The following is a 9,388-nucleotide window of genomic DNA, read 5'->3' on the forward strand; positions in this document are numbered from 1 at the left end:
CATCTCTCCACTGTAAAAGGCAGGGCTCAGTTTCTATACTTCTCCAGCAAGTAATCTAACCAGCCGGTCCTCCTCACAGTCTCCCTCCTTCCTTCTCTTGGGATACTCAAATGCATGTTTGTAACCCTCCAGAGATCTAAGTGATGCGCAGCGTGACTCAGAGGGAAGGATAAGCCAATAAATGAAAATGGGAATGGTATCATAAAGGCTGTAAACTCTCAGCTCTCATTACAGACTCTATTCCCATGTCCTGTATAAAATGTCTATAGAACAATAATTTTTTTGCTATTTGCCTCATGGTCTCCCTTGTCCAGTTGCAGATGTGGCAACCCATTCCCTTGCCAGCAGTATGAGGAGAGAGCTGTCTATGAGCCCTGCATCCAGCAACGGTATGTGAAGCCGAAGGTGTAATGTATTACTAGTCTTGGTATGAAGGGAGAACAGCAACACTGCTTTTCTCCTGTGGGGGACCATTTCAGTACTACCAGCCAAGCTTTGTGACCATGGGATTTACATCGAGGGCTGCAGGACGAATTTGGTAACATTTACACTGCACAGCTCTCCTAGGCTGTCATTGCAGAGCTGAACCTGCACACTCAGTACACTGACGAGACTGCCCGGCCAACAGATTGCGTAGGCGGGCAGAGCCCCAATTGACTGCTGCCTGAATCATCAGGGCAATCCAACATAGTATAGTTAGATACTGGGCAGGTTAGCTCTTTTCCTTTTAACTCAGACCCTGAAAATCACTGCTTCAGTTGTGGTTTGGGGTTGCTTTTCTCTGGTGCAGATCCAGTGTGAGGACTTCTATTTTTTTACCTTTGTGATCTAGGGAACACATACATGTTTCTAGTTTGTAAGACAAAATTTTAAATCAGTAAAACATTTCCTGGAATGGTCCAAACTCATCATTTTACAAGCATCAACACTGTTAATACCTGAAAACATTTTTGCACAACTTCAGCAAAACTCAGATTTCCTTTCCCTGAATTTTCTTGAGTTCCTTCCAGTTAGCTCTGACTTTCAAGTAACAGCTTCTTTCAGAGACTGCTCCTTGTTTCACAGGGAACAGATTCTAGACCGTGTCCACAGGGAGAATGCCAAATAAATTACAGATCAAAAGCACATAATCTTATATTTGTATTACATCTTTTCTGGGCTAATTCTGCAAATCAGATAGTTGGTGTAGACTCCATCCTCTGGGTCGCGAACTGCTGGGATGCCTTCTTTACTTCAAATGAGTGTTGTGATTGTTCTTGTCTTCCTTCTTTCCCTTTTGTGGCTCCAGGGCTGTTTGACTGCTCTGACACTTGGTTTCCACACAGCTATCACAGTTTTCAAATGTGAGGTTTTCATCTCGGATGGCAGCTTTCCTCACTCCAGCCTATGCTGAATCACCTCTCATGCCAGGTATGGGAATACTGTCCATCTCTTCTTTCATGGGCAGCTGCATAATGGAGGGAAGGAAAAGTAGAAACATTGCTAAAAAGGTGTTTTTATCCCTTCATTTGACTTTTCCAGTGTTGGAAATGACTAATGAAGAACAGGAGTCAGCAATACATGATCAAGCAGATATCATAAAACTAGTTTGAGGTGGACAACTAATGTGGCTATCCTTCAGTCACTGTATGGACCACTGCTCTACTGACTTCACATGTGAAAATGTCTTTTTCAGTAACATTGTTCAGTCCATGATATCCAGTTCTTAATAAGATAAAGACTGCTTTTGTTTGAACGAATGTCTGCAGAAGACTATGGTCCTATAAATATGTGAATGGTTTGAACTGTTGCTTGAATCTAAACACATGCTCTTGACAATTTCTTCTTTTGGAATTCTCTTAATTACTGCTGTAATCCAAGAAACACAGTAATCCAGTACTGTACAACACAGATGATCAGTTACATCAGTACTTCCATTCCATAATTGCTACAACAAATATCCAGTGAGAAATTCATACACATATTTACAGTGTTTGTAAAACTCTTGAGAGAGCACAGCTTAAAATCAGTACAGAAATAAGAAGTTAAGCCTGTCTTCAAATAACTGGTTAACAGGAAAGCGACGAAACTATTAATTTGTAAGGTTTCCAAGAGGAAATATAATAGAAGAATACAAAATTCTGCCTGGATGTTTTCCTTATAGCCAGCTGGTTTGGTTTCAAATTATTCAGTGTTTTTATATGAAAATGAGAATAAGTAGTGCTACCAAGAAAGAATAAATATAGCTACCACCTTTCAATGCACAGAAAATTCTATTAAAAAAAATAGAATGTATCAAGTTTTCTGTTTTATTTTTTGATCAAAACATTTCTTACCAAAATTGAGAGGTGATTTGTTAGTCAAACAGTGCAGTTAATCAAAATTGAAAGGGAGAAAAAAATAGGAGCTACTTACTAGTATTTTCATTTTCCTCTGGCTGTTTTTAATTCATGTACCCAGATTACTTCAGGCACTTGTACTTATCTTGTGCCTCAGTATAATCCTTCAGTGGATTACTGTGAAATGGTAAGCACAGCTCTATATTCACAGTTTCATAAATACATTCAAATACAAAAGACGCTTTTCATTTAAAGTGGAATGAATATTGTTTCCCACTGGAAGCCATTAGATATTCTCTATAGCACACAAAAGTGAGAGGCTGTAGCACCTTTGAAATGGAAAGCACCTTTCTCAATGGCTGTATTTGTCTTGTGGAGATATCCTAAAAAGTCTGACACACTGAAACTTCTTGAAAATGTATTTCTTTCTGTTAACTATTAAGTAATAAACAGGAGGACCAGGCAGATAGATCTATAAAGGATGGCTATAACAAATACAGTTCATTTTTGCTTGTAGTTATACCAGGTATTTATACAGAGAAATTCAATTCTACTGAATTTAATAGAGTTATTTTAGATTCAGAGTGACTTAGAGTTGAATTTGTCTTAGAGAAGGCATATACACTTTGCAACTGTAGTGTAGTCATATACTGGGATGCTGATCAAGATGTGAGACATTGATCATCTTTCATTTTGCAAAAGAATATTCATACAAGCTGCTCCAGTGGCATCATACTTCATTCATAATTTTGTTCATCTGACAGCTGACAGTGCAACACAGGCAACAGTTTCATACTGGAGAAGGTCAAGCACAAGAGCAAGTTGAAAGACCAAATATTGACATATCTATCAAGTATCCATATTTGAAATAAATGTTGTGATTAGCCAGTAGAGAGACTCTCACATTCAATTATCTGGTGAGAATCTTTGAGAGACCATTGTTAGCACAATCAGAATCTGGCATTGTTCGTTTTCCTTTTAGTATTCTTTTGTATGATGTGTTACAGCATTGTTCAGAAGGACACTATTAGAAAATCCAACCCAAATTAATTCTTTTCCCTTACTTGCCTTCACTGTGGAAGAGGGGAAAGAAAATACGTAATAACTTCTGGGAGATATGTGAGATATGGTGATAACATTGCCTGAGTAACTGATGAGGACTGAGATACCAGGCATTTCCAAGGAAGAAATGCACCCATAATATCATTAATCCCTAAAAGATCCCTTTGTGCCTTAGCCAGTATTCTTACTGTAAAGTTTCTTTTTCTTTTTAAAGAACATGAGAAACATGTGTGATTGTATATTTGCAGGCAAAACACTTTGTGTTTATAGGTACTTTTCAGCATTCCTCTAGAATATTAAGATCTCTTGCATTAATATCTACTTTGTACAGTTTTTTGCCCTGGTCCAAAGCTGTGAATTAGTTTACATTGTTCTACCTGAAAAATCTTCAGAACTTATTGCATTACTCAGCTGAACCAGATTTTTTTTTTTTAGTTCCACACAATTGTCTGCATAGCTAAAAATGATCTGATGTCCACGATACTAATATGTAAGCTGTAGATAGATGTGCTTGGAGATAAAGTTAAACAGCAATATGTTACATGGGCTTCCAGAATGCTATAAGTAAATCTTCAAAGTATGAGTGCGCTTGGCTCAATGATAGCTTGGACTATTGATGAATAAATTTTAGTTTGAAAACTCAAGCAAGCAAGATCCCTACCTACATCAATTTTGGGAATGCTTTCCCAAACTGCTCTATAGGTACCTGAGGATGCACCAATTACTTTGGATGGTAGTCACAAACACACAGACACACATCAGAAAGAAATACAGAGTGTTTGTTGCAAGACGGAAGACAACCTCACAATAGAAATTCACCTTTTCCTGTGCCTAGTCTGGCATAGGGTAACTAACAACTTCTGCTGTCAGTGCAATACCCACATTAGCTGTATTTTGGAGTCCTTAACTTGAGGAATTATTGAAGTAATTGACTATAACATAACAGGACAAATCAATGAATAAGTGTAATGCTGGTTTTTATCACCTTGGGTCTGTAATTTCCATATTGTATTTTAAGTTCTACAAGAATAGCTGATCACTTGAAAGTTTCTGTGACTCTGGTGTTACTCTTTATGTGGTGGGACACTTCATTCAGTTCACTGGTTTAATGAGATAATTCTTAAAAAAATTAAAATGCCTACATAGTCTCATAGTTTGGGAAGAAAATAGTATGTGAATTCTCAAATAAGTCTCCATAAACTACTTCCTAGTCAGCATGTAAATAGATAGTGGCTGTAATCAAAACCAGTTAAGTTTCATTCCTAAGTCATACACATTGTGAAAATAATAATAATTTTAAAAGATCCTCATTCTACTCTTGTCCAGATGGGATTTCTATTGCATCTCTTATAAAAGCAGGGATTAGGGGAAGAGAACACAAACTGTTAGTAGAGCCAGCATTTGTTTGCTTCTTGCACTTTTCCACTGTGTCAGTATTGTGAAGTAACTAATTTGAGTGAGAAATTGTGGTATGAAAGAGGGAAAATAAGGCTGCATGAAAACTGGATTTTTCACTTTTGGGAAATTCTTTGTCTATTTATAGATATAACTAAACATCTTTAGGCACTAAAATGAAAATTTGTTATTTTGAAATATCTTTAATATTAGGAGGCATTCAAACTTTTTATTGCCAAAAATGAAACTATAGTCCATTTTAACTTTTTTTTTTCCTTAAATAAACATGATGAATTGCCCTGAGTGCCCAGCTCTCTGTTTGCCAGTCTAATGAGGTACAGGCACAAGAAATCTGAAAGCCCTTACAGCTCCCAAATCTCAGATCCCTTTCTCCTTGAAATGCACATTTGCTTAAGACAAAGCTCCTTAGTTCTAAAATGTCTTGTAACTCTAACAGGCAGACAACTTTGGAGAATATACAACTGCTTGTTTTGACATAAAGAAATCTGCATTTTCCAGTGGAAAAATGTCATGTCAAAAATTTCTTGGCTGCCTTTAGCAGGCAGTTTGATGTACTACATGTAGCTGACTGACTTGAGAATTCAGCTGAAGTACGGGAAAAATAAAGTGGGTTTCCAATAGACGTTGTTCCATGCTGTTACTGCGCAGTTATGCCCATCTACCATACGATGGAAGACTAAACCAGTGATTTTCAACTCTCAGCTTCCAGTGGTATTTTTGTACCCAAATAAATCTTATATATTTTGTAGAAACTAACAGAAATAAGAAGGATACGCAGCTAGAAATCTAATGGTCAGCATCTAACGTTATATATGAACAGAAATTCACTACAAAGAAACAAAGCGAGTGTTCCATTCACATCATAAATACAGAGTCATCTGCTTTCCTGATCCCCATAAACTCTTCTCTTATGCAATGAATAGTATATTTAAATATTTCCCAATAGAAGATGCTAACTGCTGACACTACAATGTACATATCATAGCCTCAAAGTAATTATTACTGAATATGTGTTTATCATTTTGCTGTCTTCTTGTCTGTCTCTTTCTAGTTTTGTGTATGTCCATGTACTCTTATCTGATTATGCTTTGCTTTGCATGTGTATTTCTTTATTCTCAGAATGTCTTAATTTCATTTTTTTCTCTTCCTGATGCACTTTCTGCATTCTAAATTTCTGAGGCTGGAAGTAAAGAAATCTTGCAGTTTTTACATGGATTACTTTTGGTTTTGTTTTGGTTTGGGTTTTTTTTGCATTTGTACATCAATGTTGATAGAAAGTTTAAGGGAAAGATAATGTGAGGTCACAGAAATTAAGGAAATCGTGGAATCAATAAAAATATCAACAGAAGATACTATTAACTGGAAATTTCATAATGAGCTTGTAAGCAGAGAACGACCTAATTATAGTGGCAGAAATATCTTAAGAGGAGAGAAATATTTTTCATAAGGGACTGAAATACAAAAGGATCTGGAAAATGAAAAGAGAGACAATGTATATTGTAAGGAATCAGAGGTAGAAAAGGGAGGGTAATTCTCATTGCATGCATCTGAATGTGTGAAAGCATTTGCACTCAGCAAGACAGCAAAGACAGAATTGATAGAGCTTTGAACTCTGTTGCATCTCTCAGTTTGTAAGAATTTCCATGCTATATCAGATCTCTCATTTTTTTGGCTGGATAGCTTGTCTAAAAGTTGCCCATACTGCCTCTTCTGAGAAAAGTATATGCCCAGTAGGCTGAGGTAACATAGTCTGCCTTTCATCGTAGGTCTTTTCTCAATTATTAGAGGTTTGTATAAGTCCTGAAGCAAAGGAGTTAATATGCATTCTTAAGGTGTTGTTATTGCCACAGTAATGTCATAGGAAAAATCTCATACCATACAATTTATACATATTGAGTTTGGAAATTTCTTGACCTCAAGAACTCTGGCAATAAGTTTCAAAGCCAAACCACACACTGTGTGAAAAGGAGTTTCTTTACAGGCACAGTTTTTCAAATCTCTTTGAATGTTCACCCTTCTTGTATTATGAAACAGGGGAAGAAGTAGTTTCTGACAACTGGGATATCCTTGATGTCCATGTTCTTTTCCCTAGTTAATGTGTTAACTTCCTATTCTCTGAACAAATATGTTAGTAACTGTTGCTTACCTGCAGAACTTTTTTTTGAGTAAGTACATTTTTCTTCTTGCATTCCTTTTCATTAGTCAAATGAAGTTCATTTTCCTAATGCTTTTAAAGTTGCTGCTGGTTTGTCAGGGTCCACTGCTTCTGAGTAACTAAAATACTTTGCCATATCTTAGCCTGCTTCCACTTCCATGTCATCTATAAATGCAATAAATAATCTGGGATCTTTTATGGAAACTTAAGTTACCTGAGGATTTGCATCATGCCATGACAAAAACCGAAACAATATCTACAGAGAGTTAAAATCCATTATAAGTCCGACTGGAAAACACAGTCATATTTTCTGGCACACAAGCGAGATCTGAAACAGCTGTATGGAGCATATATGCTTTTTTATTCTATTCTACTGAAATACGATACTGAACAACATCTTCTATATCTGATTTTTCCCCTCTTCAGCTACACTGATTGTTATAACAAAATATATTACTTTTTCCTGAAAAGCTTGTCTTGCTACTGCCCCACTGAGACAGCATGCATGACATATATCTAATTCTACCTTTTCCATTGGATCTCCTAAGATTTTTATTAATGCAAGTTATTTACTGATCATTCCATGGCTGCTTAATCTCTTTATTACTTTTTGCAAATTTTAAAGAATCTTTTGGAAACATAAATACATCGCCATCTATCGCCCGTTTTTCTTTACCTACCACTTTTCTGGTTATTCATAGTAATGACCTACATCTTTTCACCAGTCCTTGCCTACATATATAAACACATTATTCTATTGAACATCAAGATCCATATCATTAATTGCTCTTCAACTCAGATCTTCATCAAAACCTTAAGAGAAAAAAAGATGAGCTTTGTCACATGCCCTGAAGATTTGAAAAAAAGAAGGGGAGTGGGGTGGGACAGGGGATGGAAATTGAGTAAAGAACTCATTATAGTCCTTTCCTGGCTGGGCAGAGAATCTTCTTTCCCCCTTAAAGGCAGAAGATGAAATCATGTTATCATGTGTAAAAGATTATGAAAAGATACCTTTAGGCATGGGACAAAAAAGACTAATAATAGCAAAGAAGTTACTTAAGGCTGTTTGAAGTGATGATATTGAATATAATAGTAAGTGGTTTTGGAAAGGGAATGTATGAAAAAACAACTTGGAAAGTATGAAGATATATGTATTAGCAAGGAGAAGCAAAATAGGTGCTGTTTAGATGACAGGACTAACTTAAAGATGTTGAAGAGTAGTAAGAAAGGTTGTTAAAGCTGAGAACTATACTCATAAGCCAGTAGAAGACTGATACCACAGTTAAGTTACAAAGCAATTGACTGAAATTTAAGATACTACTAGTTAAAGAAATGGGGAATTAATACAATACTAAAATGAAGAACACAAAAAAGCTGTTTTCCATAAAGATTTTTCTCCTCTAGAATAACTTATGATATTTACATACAATGTTAGTTTCTTTCTTATTACTTGCATATTTTCATTGTAAGGCTGGCTAGGAATGATCAAAGACAAGAGTTGTCATAATTTATTCAACAAACGTTCCGGTGTCTAATTAGAGGTCATTATTTTCTCACTGCTTGTGTGTATCACTTCACCTTAGCTGATTGTTTTTCTCATTAGTAATTGCACAAATTGAAGTTCCTTTTTCATCAGTTGGACAATTTAATGTTTCCCTTTTTCTTAGTAAAGTTATATATCACTTTTCAAGGTTAACTGTCAAAGCTGCATAATCATAGTTCCAATGACTGCATTTAATATGATGCAGACAGAAAGCTGATATGAGTTTTGTCTAATTTTATAAGCTGTGATGGAAAACACCATCCTTACGCTATTGCCTTCAGTCCCAGACTTACAAAAAATCCCCCCCAATAGAAAAACACCATTGAAAAGAAATCACAGCAAGTCATGGTAGGCAACATATTGCAGGGGTTCTAATAGCAGAGCTGTGTAATTTATATCTTTCATTTGGCAATAAAATTAAAAAACTGCAGGAAAGACTGATTCTGGCCAACATGACACTAACATTTTTCAGAAATGTATTAAATCAGGAGAAATGGTGGGTGTTGTGTCAACATTTCGGTTAATCAGAAATGAAGTGCTTGTCCATATTTTGGAGTGTCCTGCCTCACTTGCAAAATATCATGCCAGAAACAAAGAGCTATTACTAAAAAAACATGTGCCTCAGTTGTTAAGGTATACATTAGGTAAGTGAGAATCTAGGTTCAACTCCCTTGTCTGGTCTGATACAGAAATTTGAATTTAATCTCTTGCATTCAAGAAAGTACTCCAATCAAAGAGCAGTGAGATAATCCGGTATGAAGAATCTCTCAATAATCCTACTTCTGGGTGAATGCAGTCCCTAGTGATGACTCAAAAAAAGTTTCTTAATGATCTATAATAAATTGAAAGATTTTATTATTGAAATATAAGTCTCCTCCCTCTTACATTCTACAA

Source organism: Harpia harpyja, chromosome 6, assembly GCF_026419915.1.
Source record: "Harpia harpyja isolate bHarHar1 chromosome 6, bHarHar1 primary haplotype, whole genome shotgun sequence".
Lineage (NCBI taxonomy): Eukaryota > Metazoa > Chordata > Aves > Accipitriformes > Accipitridae > Harpia > Harpia harpyja.